The sequence below is a fragment of the Sinohyriopsis cumingii genome, chromosome 18, assembly GCF_028554795.1.
Source record: "Sinohyriopsis cumingii isolate HCF-2022 chromosome 18, ASM2855479v2, whole genome shotgun sequence".
In the NCBI taxonomy this organism is placed as follows: domain Eukaryota; kingdom Metazoa; phylum Mollusca; class Bivalvia; order Unionida; family Unionidae; genus Sinohyriopsis; species Sinohyriopsis cumingii.
The window spans coordinates 81,488,482-81,501,201 of NC_142978.1; positions in this window are offsets into that span (position 1 = coordinate 81,488,482).

The following is a 12,720-nucleotide window of genomic DNA, read 5'->3' on the forward strand; positions in this document are numbered from 1 at the left end:
ATCAAAATGAGTCACTAAATGTTCTAAGGAATAGCCCAGGCTGCGATGATGCAGAAAATACACACAGTACTGTCCACACACCAAGGAATCTGTGCCTTGTAATTTCACATTATTGAATCTTGTGGTCTGAGCATTTCTTCTCATAAAGTCAATGATATCGTCTTCCAAAGGGGGCAATCCGTACGAATCGAAATATTCCACACATCCTTCTTGAGGAAAGTAAACGGCTACCCAGTGGGTTCCTGGGAGATGACTGTCGTCCGTGTTGATGACATAAGCTAGATGGTCTTGAGGTTTGCGATGAGGGAGATCATCTTTAGCACAGACGACAGGATTCCAAGAAGCTGTATACGAACTGTGGTTCAAAAGGTAATAAAGTTCCCAGGTATCCATGTTTTGTTTTGTTTTTTCTTCTTCACAGGTAATAATAAGTCATCAATTCGATCCTGACTTTTTGCTTGAAAATGTCTGACAAATAACCGTTTCTTCGTTTCGTCTCCTCACTCTCATTCAGAAGAGCTTCGATACGATGGATCTCTTGAGTGGTTAATGGTGGACAAGAATGTTCACGCAAGTCTTTACGCCACTGGTGCAACACGACTTCGTCCGAGATGAGACTCCAAGCTTCGTCCAGATACTCGTCCAATTTTTCTTCTTGACTCAGCATCAGGCATTTATCGTGTTGAATTTGACTGGGATGATCATTTTGACATCCATAGCAATCTTTCTTGATCAATTCCGTCATTTTTTCGACCAAGTGTTTGGCAAAACAGGAGACTAAATGCGCTTCTTGTTCTGGCCATCTTGACTTCATCATAACTTCGTCGTCTTGGGATTCTTCTTCTTCCACGGTCTCCTCACATTCCATCTCCAAAGTTTCTCCACTAGGTAAAGAGGGATAACAGTCTTCCATAGCTTCTAATAGTCTAGAATGACTTCTCTCAAACTGTTGATTTCTATGGTATTAAAGAATTCTACATAGAGGATGATAGTCACTATCTCTGGCAGAGGATTTGCAAACTGAAGTTCCACACGAATCTGGCCAGATTTTATAGGGTGGAAATGTCCCTCGTCGCTGCCCTGGTCAGGAGTGAAATCGAAGGCCCACAAAGCATAGCCTCCTGCGTAATCCTCGTACGTAATACCGTGACTGGTGTTGGTCCCTAATTGTCCGGTGGCTTCGTACAGGGACAAGTACGATCTCAAGTAATTCTTCTTGGTAAAGTCAGGTTCGAAAGGTCTGGTACACAAGGTCTTGCCATCGCGACTGACTTCGATTTTCTTCACGTCGAAGTGTTGAAAGTGGAAAGGATTTTCAGTGAAGGCTCCGTTGAAGGCTGAATTCTCGACCATACCAAGGATTAAACGCTTGGGTAACTGTCCATGAAACAGATGATCTTCGATCATGGAATGATGGCTTACGGGAATGGTGAACGTTTTCACTTCCACACGTCGTATGGGATACTTGGCGGTCGTTCTGCTCAACGTTTGACTGATGTCGTTACCCACTTTAGGTAACACGTCCACGCGTCGTACGTAGAGTTTGGCCTCCTCGATTTTGCTTTTGGGATTGACGCCAGCACTATCAGCCAACAAATGAAAACCGGTACTGCTACGATTCAGTCTCAAGCGGACATTTACACCGTTCAGCAAATATTTCTCTTGCAACCACATGTCCAAATGCAAACGATCCATCAGTTCTAGACTCTGTCCATTTAATATTTTGTCTCTTCGTTCTACAAATCCCTCATTGTGTGGTGTTTTGGATGCATCCGGTTCGAATTCGTTAAACTCGCCCGCATCGTCAGGTTCCCATAGTACGCAGGCATTGAGATGAGTATTCTTGGCGTGTATTCCGTACGTCAAGAGATTTTCCAGGTAGGCACGGTAAGGGTAAGTAGCCATGCTGCTGCTGACCAGTTTGTTATTCAAGTACAAGTCCACTGAGCTGAACAAGGAATGCAGGAAATTGTTGACGCGAGCTACTTTCTCGTCTACTATAGTATCTCCTCCCTTATCTAGAACTTTGACTTTCAAGTACAAGTAACTGCTATTCAGATCGATGTAATCTTCGGGCTGTCCCTTGATTTCCAACTCGATGGGAGCCGAATCTTTCAATGAGGAGACAGGGTGAAATTCCACCCATTGGGATTCTTGCATCGTCATCATGGTAGGTGGCATGGCAAACAGATCCAGTTCCGACTTGGAACAGGCGCAAGACTCTCGGTGCATCATTTTTTTTGTTGCTGTGTCTCAATAATCGAAAACGTCTAAGTCTCGAACGGTTCTTCTTTTCTTTGCCTTTCTAGCTTTAGAAGTGTGAAGTCTGGTGAAAGGGTGTTTTCTTCGTCGTCTCTTTCTGCCTTGTCCTTGCTGAATGCCTGACTCGGTAGCGTGCAGGGCATTTATAGGTGTTTCTCATCGGCCTAAAAGGTCTTTGCCCGTTTTCAGCAAGACATTTTTGCCTGCCCTCAAGAAGGCTTCTTTAGGGTTTTGTTTGTCGATGATGATATTTTGGAGAAATTCTTTGCCTTGTGTCAGTGCCGCATCTTTCAAGGCGTGCAATCCGCGTGTCACCATCGGTTTCAACACCGGGGCCACCGAACGAAAGGCCGATTTTAACATATCTCCTAAACCGTGTCCTTGCTGTCGAGCAAACCCTCGGTACACTGGATACATGACTTACGAATCGTGAGAGAACCGTTTTCGAAAATGGAGTTTCACCGTGACTTTTCCTTTGGTGAATGGAATATTTTGTCCCAAATCTCCTTTTATAGCAATGTTGACCGTGACCAAATACGACTTGCTGACAGGCAAATAGTGAGGATGTACAAATTCGCGGTGGACGTGATAAGTGTTTCCACCTTCCTCGTCAGCGGCCGTGGCAGAATTTACTTTGAAAGGAATGACACGTAGTAACGGCACAGAGGTGTGTCCCACCACGTTGTACTCCACCACATCGGAGTACACAAACAACAAATTCAGTCCCTGGTTCAGTTCTACAGGGGTACGAAAATACCTTGCAAAATGACCGTTGTGTCAATCTCTGCTTTCTCAATTTTTTGGAGTGCTTATCCGTGACCAAATGGAGGTCTCCACCCAAAATGTCATACAATTCAGGGCAAAATTTAATACATATACTTTTTTCTTCACCTTCAAATTTGATGAGTAGACGTTGAGACAGTTTGTGGTACTCAATGGTGACACGTTTTTTTAGTCCGGTCAGAACTTTGTCAAATGCTGCATAGAATTTGTCAGCGATGGTCTCCACCAGATGTTGACCACTAATGTAATGGCCTGAGTTAATTTTAAAGTGATAAATGTAAAAAGGAGGAGAAGTGTCACTGCTGCTGCGGGGTATTGGGGTCTTGGGAAGTGATTTATGTTGAGAAGTGTGCATCATGGTTTGCTGCACTGTTGGGTCCAGAATTTCGACGTCAAAAGTGTTTTGAGTTTCAGTGATGTTTTTGATTTGTGTTGGGTGAATCATTTCTACCAAAGCCACTTCCCAATGGGCTTCGTGATCTAATGGGATGGCCTGAGGTAATTTGGCCGTGTAACAGCACAACGTGTTGTGGGGAAACACCTCCATGGAACTGTCACTGGGTAAGGTTAAGTAAAATTGGTTTTGGTGACTCATAATTCCAGAGTTCTGTGGCTGTCCGAGGGGTTGCTGGACGTCAGAGGCGTGTCTCCGCCCAAAATGGGGTTGTTGTTGTTGTTATTGGAGTGGTGACTGACACTGTCACTGGACACAAGGTTCCCATGGTTCCCGTTCGAGGAGAATTTCAGGGAGGGATTGGGAAGCAGGTAACCGATGCAACTGCTCAATAAAATGGTCCACAATTGTTTGTCTCCTTGTTGCAAACTCAAATTGTCGATGGCTGCCCCGATGACACAATACACCACGAAGATTTGGCAGAAAAAGACGATTTGCATTTTAGGCACACGTTCTCCACACCACATCCACAAGGGTTGTTTTTGTAAATCTTGCAGAGAAGAACTGGGTGAAGAAGTGGTCGACGTAGCTGCGTCTGTGTGAAAGGGCATGATGGTCACTTCTTTTTATAGTCGATGACTTGCGAACCGTCGATCCAAAAATCAAAACTGGGTGGATATCCTTTCCAACGTACTTTGACTTCTTTGACACGTAGTTTGCCCACTTCACGGGTTCTGCGCTCGAGAATGCTTTCGATGACGGCCATGCACTCGTCCAGTTACACGAAACAATTCGGTCGTCCAGTTAGGTAAGTAACCTTTGTCGAAAGTGCGTTTGGTTTTACCAATGCGCACTCAATCTCCTACGGTCAACTCTCCACTTTTCTTGGGGACAGCCCTCGTCGGGAACGTACCAAACAGGCGCTCAAACACCAGCACTTCGTTGTCGGGAGTCACTTCTTGCGGGGCACGTCCGATGCTTCGATGGTAAGATTGGTTGTACGCTTGCACCAGGTGCGGTAAGATGTCGATGTACTTCAGAGTGTGGTGATGCGTAAAATATTTCCACATGCGTTCTTTCAAAGTGCGTTGAAAACGTTCCACGATGCTAGCTTTGGTTTCGGGATTCTCGGTGGTAAAAAAATGAATGTCACGTTTCTTAATTCTTTTTGGAAAGTTTGGTTCAGAAATTCGGTACCTTTCTCCGTTTGCCATCGAAGAGGGTGACGACCGCTTTGTTTCAACACTCGTTGCAGGGCTCGCACTAACTCGCTGCTCGATTTGGAAGTCAAGGGTACGACCCAGGCAAATTTGGAAAAGACGTCGATGACACAAAACAAATATTTGTAGCCACGATTGTAGCTGGCCAAATGAGAGACATCGGCTAAATCGGCTTGTCATTGATGATCGATGCCTTCCACTCGGGTGCGACTTCTGGCAAACTTGCGTCGAATGGGTTTGTGTAAAGTGTAACCATCGTTGCACATGAGGTAAACGGAGACTTTTCAGTCGCGTTTTGGCAGCACGACACAATTTTTGAACTCCTGTGTAACCTGCAGGATGCGAGGGATCGTAGTAAATGCTGCCTAACACTTTTTGCATTTTTTGTGTTTGTGTGTTAATAAGGCACCCACTCTTGGAAGATGCTACTCTTTTTCTCTTGGGGTATTTTCTTGGATTGCAATGCTTTGTGTGTGCGACCGGCAATAGTGTCGATGAGGATGTCGGAACAGGGGATAATTTTTCTTGTTTCACTTCTGTCTTCACCTTCTTTTTCTCTTGTGATGAAGAAGGGGTGGTCATCATCTTTTTAATCCATCCAATTCTGGAGGTAGGTGGTGTTGTTAACTTGCGTACTTTTTCTGGTGGAGTTTGAAACCCTTCTTCTTCTTCTTCTCCTTTTTCTGTCTTGGTCACTGGTAGTGGTGGTACTGGTACTGGTGATGGTGCTGGACTTTTCATCAAGGTCTTAAAATCTTTCAGAGTGGGTAGACCTGTTTCGTCTAAAGCTTTCTGGTGAAAGAGTTGCAGTCGTTGCAAGAGTTGACCGTACTTTTGCGATTTTTCTGTGTCGGACAAATCTTGGCGATCTATCAAGGACTGCAATTCGTGTTGTAACTGGGACATCTCGCTCAAATGGGGATTGGGAGGTAAATGCGGGGTGCGTTGTTCTTGCCAACGATGGTATTCCATCCATCGTTTGTAAGGCACTAAAGCTAGTTTTCGTCCTTCCATGGGGTTGTCATGGGTCAATTCTGAGATCTTGGGACTTCCGAGGGCCTTTTTATCTTGCTCCCACCAGTCCTCCCAACATGGTTTCCAAGACTCCTTTCAGTAAGGGACCTAACAAGAGGGGTAAAATGCCTCCACGTTGGACCAACATCTTCTTCTTTTGACGAATGGGAATTTTCTTTTGAACCATTTGGCGCAGAACGTGACGATGTTTGCCTAAGCATTGTTTCTGGTGTTTGGACAAAGGGATCGTGCCTTTCAAGACGTTCAAACAGCATTCGCACACGGTATCGATGACCTCTTTGGAGGCTGATTGAATGAGGTTTTTTCGTAGGGGTGGAGAAGCTTTGGACAGGACAGATAACATGTCCCCATGTTTGACTAAACGTGGAGGCAGACCTTATCTTTTCTTTCCTTGGGGCTGTTTAGAAGAGGCATGTTTTCTGGAGGGTGACATCTTTGAGTCTTCAGCACCAAAAAACACTGATACCCCGACTTGGTCACATGCCTTTTTTATACTGGAACGCGTCGCCACTGATTGTCTTTACATTGTATCAACTTCAGGACAGGCATGACACGTCGTGCAGGGGTACGCAACGGACTAAATCGAGCCAGTTCTTGCTTGGACAAATCCAGTAAACTTTGTAACATGCCCGATCTTTCTTGGACTTTGATTTTGGGAGAAGGTACTTTGTGAGCAGCAGCCACTGCCACTAAATTGGAGGGTCCTGCCACTGGGGAAGTTCTTGGGGTCATCAACGGAGAAGTTCTTGGTGTGATCAACGTCTCCAAGTATTCTTCAGTTCTTGGTGTCATCAACGGAGAAGTGGATGAACGTGAGGCTGCCGGAGACGCAGTCACCGCCGTGGCAGGTCGTGGTTTGCGAGTGTAAGGTTGCGTCCTGGCCGAAGTGCCTCTCTTGCGACTAGTTTTCTTCTGTGGACTTTTCTTTTTCTGGGGACTTTTTCTCTGTTTCTTTTTCTGGGGGCTTCTTTTCTTTTTCCGGGGTGGTGTCTGGTAAGAGGAGGGTCCCGCCACTGGAGAAGTTCTCCTTGGGGACCTGGTCTTTTTCTTCTTCTTGGAGCTTCGTTTGACTTTTTTCTTGTGGAGAATTTTGGGGGCATTAGGATCCCATCTTAAGAGAGAGCGAATGATGACCCCTTCTAGAGTACCGCTCCCTCCAGGTTTCAAAATGATTTGTTTTTTGGTTTGAGTGTCGATGCGGGGATCGGCCAGTTGGGTCAAAGCGACTTTGTTTCGATCAAAAAAGCGTTTGGTTTGATGAGGAATCTGAATGATTCCTTGGAGTAATTGACGTGCCGTCACCGTGAACCATCGTAAGATTTCTCTGAGACTAGCTTCTAAGACACGAGCTCGTATTTGTGGATTTTTTTCTCGACTGATGCCATACAAGGCACGAATCAATTTGACGGGAAGATGCGACTGAAGGGACGTCATGTTCAAAATGTGTGTGAGACAGACGAAAAGGGTCTGAGGTTTTTATAGATTTTTTTTGTGGAGTGAAATTAAGTCGAGGACGGAGACGTGTACAGGACAGGTTCTCCGTCTTGGCACCAGTGGTGAAACAAGTGGGTACGAAATCGCAAATCCTCGGGGGTCGTAGGTTTCAAATCGACGAGTAAATAGGCGTGTGGAGTTTGAGTGGCATCGTCGTACGCCTGAGTCAGCCAAGGCGTTCCTAACTGTTTGGCTAAGACTTGCACTTGCGATTTATCTCGAGGGCTTTTAAACAAGACCACGTAATGCGCATTGAGACTGATGGTGCGATGGGCTTTACTTTGTTGAAACAAATTTTGGGTGATGCAAACGACACTGGCATTACGGTGATGCCCTTTGCGCGTAAACCACAGTTTAATTTCTTCTTCGTCTTCTCCTAACATGTCGTCAAAAATGACCAAATGGGTTTGACGGGAGTCAGAGACGATGCCGTCGTCTTCTTCAGGAATGCCTTCCACAAACACGATGGAATCGCCTTGACTTTCTCGCAAGAGGCTGTACGCCGATTGCCACTCTTTGTAACACCACACGATCCGCTGAGGTGGTCGATCGATCAAATGATGTTTATGTTCGATCAAACGTTTGACGAATTCGGTTTTGCCTGAAGCGCTAGGTGCAGCAATGAGCATGTTAAAGGGATGGCGAAGATACAAAGCCTCCCAACCGGCACGATCTAAGTGTTCGTCGATGACTTTGACAGTAGAGGAAGAGGGAGCAGAGACAGCAGAGGTAGACATAGTGTCAGGAATGTCACTTGTGACACGAAAACAAACAAGACGAGAGTTTATATACTTTTTTCAGAACACGTTTATTGAATGTTTTAAACATGAATACGAAAGACAAAAATACATAAAAGCCAAAGGCTTAAGTACAAGGATAAAAGGCACATGATAACCATTAACGTGGAATAAACACAAGTGTCTGTACAACATGTTTTCGGTAATGTTCTGACCAGTTCTATAGGGGGTAAGGTCACACAAGTGTCCTTCCGAAAGGGTCTTTCAGGCCTGTCCACGACAGTCCCGTCCTGGGTGACGACGGGTTCTTCTGGCACCGTCACTAACACTGGTTGAAAAGTAACTTTTTTCCTTGAACAACTCTCGTGCATACTGGGCCACTTCTTGGGTCCAAGCCTCAAAATCCCATTCTTTCCAGGCACGGACATCTGTCCAATGGGGGTGTAAGTCACAAGCTACACACACATCGTCATACACGTCTTGGGTAGCTAAAAGTTGACGAATCTTTTTTTCCCGTAGAGGTCGAGAAGTATCCAGATGAAAACGCAAGGCTTTGAGTAAAAGGAGTCTTTCGTGACCATTTAAGGCCATTGGGGTGGTAAGTACTGTTCGTAAAGAGTCCACAAAGAATCGGCTGGTAAACGAAATCCCAGAAAACAAGTCACTAAGACACACACCACTTGTCGACCCAAATTGAATGGATACAGTTCTTGTAATAATCGATGGTAATGATCCACGGTTTGAATATGGTCATTGAGTTCCTTCCACGGAATCTGTTCAATAACATGTGACATAATCCGTGGCATGGCAGCCTGATTTTATAGTCTCTTTGTTTCGGAAGCAATAAAGGTAATTTCTAACTAGACATCTTCGTTCTCCAGTAGGGAATCTAAATCTTGCATACTGTAACCGAAACGTCAGAGTTTGTCTCGACGTTTCGTCTTCCGCTAAGCAGATTCCACGTAAAATATGTTGGTAATCCTTTAACTCGTCTTCCTCAATACGTTGCAGTAGGTGAATCTCGAAGTAACCAAAATTACGAACGTTTAGTTCATTCACTAACTGAAAGTGTTCAACAAGGTCTGACCACTGAAACAATTTCTGACGAATCAGTCCTCTTATACCATTCAGGTACCAGTGGTTAAAGATCTGGTGACGTAACGGATGCAACTGTTCTTTACGTTTGACTTGCATGTTGACCAGCTCTCGGTAAATGCGTTCCCTCAACTCCACAGGCAAGCCCAAAATGTTCTCTTGTAAAGTATCCATAAGTATATACACTGTTTTTGGAATCCTTGGGTGGTGGCCAATAGCCTCGTTTACCTTTGTGGCTGATGTAATATCCACTCATAATCAGTCTTCTTGTACTTTGGAACAGAGCATAATTTAAAAACGGATGAATAACTTTGCGTTTGCGTTCACTTGTATTTTGATCAGTTCTCGGTAAATGCGTTTTCTCAACTCCACAGGCAAAGCACGAATGTTCACTAGCAAAGTATCCATGAATAGTTCAGTCCGTACAATTCACAATCTTCTTCTAGAGCAAAAGTAATCCACATAGTAAGTAATTTCTGACCACTGCCATTCAGGGTAACGTCCAAGAATCTCACTGAACTCTTTTGATGTAAACGGTCTAGAGTGATATAATAGGACGAATGCACACTTGACCCAGATAAATCTAACACACTGGTTGACATTTTTCGCTTTCCTCTTGTGAATTTCTCGGCACAAAAGTTCTACAGTTACCCATTGAGATTTCACTCTGGCAAACCCCTGCCAAACTTCCTTGTAAATATTCTCTTGTAGTTCTTTAGGTAATGATTCAATATCGTTTTTGAAATGAAGTTTAAATACTGGTCTCGGTGATGTCCAACATTTGACTTCTAGCCAAACTAGTTTCTTCTTCGTCAACGACATGGTAAGTTACTTTAATGTCTCGGTCCCACTAAGGTTAAGTAATGACAATTCGGTGACCATCGAGCATGTTCTACGTAGGTCGAATCTTGTGGTTCCCAGTGGTGAAGTGACACACCGCAACTGATGCACTTGACTTTATCTCCTTCGCCCAAGTAGAAAAATCCGGCTCTGGCTAATTCTTCGGGGGTCGGTCCTCCCAGATACTTAGGCCATTTTCCTTTGAACGATTGAAGACGATTTTCAAAGTCACAGTATTCCGACAAACGCACAGGAAACGAATATTCGTCTTTCACAGGTTCGTTTCGATGAGGGTTGGGTGACATGGACAGGAGTTTGCTCAGGGCTGGATGACATCCGTAGGGGGGTAGACGTGAAGGTGAACATCCCCTTTAAAACGAAACCCAGTAAAATGTCCAAGAGGACGAGTGGCATCGCTTTCGCATCCCTCAGGTTTGACACGCACAGCATCACTTTCCATGATAGGGGTAGTGAGAACAAAGTTCCCATGATGCTTTACGGCATCGCAAAGGTCACAACGTACAGCATCGTACCCATCGCAAGGCTCACAATCGCATTCCACTTCAGAAACCCCACACTTGAATTGTGCCTGTCTAAACTATCGATCTTGCCTAGGGTTCCTTTTTATATACAGACCAATACCGACGTGTCCATACGGTAAGGTGAAATGATTGGGAAGTCGCACTCGCTTCTGGTACACGATTTGATAGACTTTTTCCAAGAGCCTACTGACGATGTGGTGAGTGGGTAAACGTACAATCTTGTTGGGTTGATAGGTGCCCACTTTAAAGTGTTGATCTTTTCCAGACTGCAAGGCTTCTTTCAGTACCCCAAAGTTGACCACTCGACTGGTACGATAATTCAGAGTCAATCCTTTCACTTTGCACTGTGTGTGCACTTCTCCTTGTTTGTCCCGGTATTCGTAACCGTAATTTTTAGGACCACCACTGACGAAACTTAGAATCTTGTCGTCGGGATGCTCGTCTGTCCAGGCTCCTAAACGGTCTCCTTCGATGTCAGGGTGCTGTTGACTCGGGTGATGGATGCAAATGCAACTGTCCGTGTCAAAGTACAGGACACGTTCCCCTAACAGTTCTAAAGCTTCGTACAATTTTAAGCGAGCATGAGCTGTCAGGTAAGCCGCAATGATGACATTTCCAAAAGGGTCGTCTTGTACAAAGTCCAGATCTTCTTCGTAATTGACCAAGATCAAATCCTCGCGAACGACGTCCACGTGTTTCATGTATTTGGTTTTGTCGTGAATCATCTGGAAGTAGCGGGAAGGTTCTGTCAAATATTCCGTCTTGGGTAAACACGGACGTTGTGCCATTTTACCCCACAAGCAATTTAACATCACTTTGGCAAACGATCGCCTGCCTTCGTTTTTCTCGATGTGATCTAAAGAGATGCCTTCTTATTCATAGTATTTCTCTTTGAATTTTATTTGGTCTTCGGGAGTGTAACACCAGGAAGGATAGCCGCTGGCTTCTTGCTTCAGTTTCAAAAAGGCATCCACGTAGTCGGCGAAAATGCCTTTCTGAGTGGGGTCACCCTTGCGATATTGTTGTGTCTTGGGAAAGTGACAAATTTCGTACACTTCTAACAGTTGGTATCCCATGTCCAGAGCTTTGAACAATTCTACGCTGACCCAGGTTCCCGTCAAGGCGCGTTCTTCCTGGGTGTGCTGGCAAGGTTGATCTTGGTTGCACGTTTCGGCACATGTACGGCACAAAGGAAACATCAGTTTGCCTTGGCAATGGTGAGGTAACACGGGATGGTACAAGTCCGTGGGAGGCAAAACTTTACACTTGATCAAGCCTTCGTATTGTCGAATGTTTTTCAGGTCGATGTGTTCCGTGAACAAATGTGGGTGCCCTGCAGGAAAGCGACAATATTTGCACACGTAGGGATACAGCGAGCACACGTCCAAGTATTTGATTTCTTCTCCTTTCTCTTCGTCGGCTTGGTACAGCAAACAGGTGGCTTTGGTCATTCCTCCGTACAAACTATCCCTTGGATTCAGGGGGTCCATGAACTAGTAACTTTCCACGAGGCGTTTAAACTCGGGATCGGTTTTCAAACGGTGATCGTACTCGTGTTCCCACATTTCCACCACTTGGTATCCTTGCTGTTCTAACTTTAGGCGTCGCTGACAAGTGTCCTGGTACAAGTCTTCCATGGTTCGTTGTAAAAACTGATTTTTAGTGTCGCGGTCAGGGTAACAGACGGGACATCCGTGAAATAAGCAACCGTTAAACTCGTACACAATCTTGGGGTTTTCTAAGTCCCAGCCATCGACCGAATGCGTTCCGATGGTCTTTTCACCTCCTCCGTTGCGGGCATGCTGAATCCATTTGTCTTCCTTGTCGCACAAGTAATGTAACCAACGTAGGGCTTTGACCGAGTATTGACGTTTGAGATAGTGGGTCGTTCGAGGGCTGATGACAGCCACGGTGTTTTCAGGCATGAATCGTTGTCGATACACTAAGGAACAAGCTTTGGCAATGGTGCAAGCTTCTTTCAAAGGATCGACCCCTCCGTGTTCCATAAACAGTTCTCGAAATTTTCTACAGCAACACCGTAAAATATCCACGTCGGAACGACAATACTTTAACATTTCTTCCTGAAAGTCGAAAGAGTCCGAGGCGTGAGCCTGGTACCAAGCGCAGAAAGCTTCTCGTTGTTCGGTACGCATGTTGTCGGGGTCGTAATAGTGAGCCTCAGGTAAATGGGGTAGAACGGCGTGTTGATTGGCTTCCGTATTGAAAAGGTGTGGAAAGTACCCTTTAGCCATTTGTGTCATTCCAAACGTTTTAGGCATTCGACTCAAAGGCATGGCCAAATAACTCATCGAATGTTT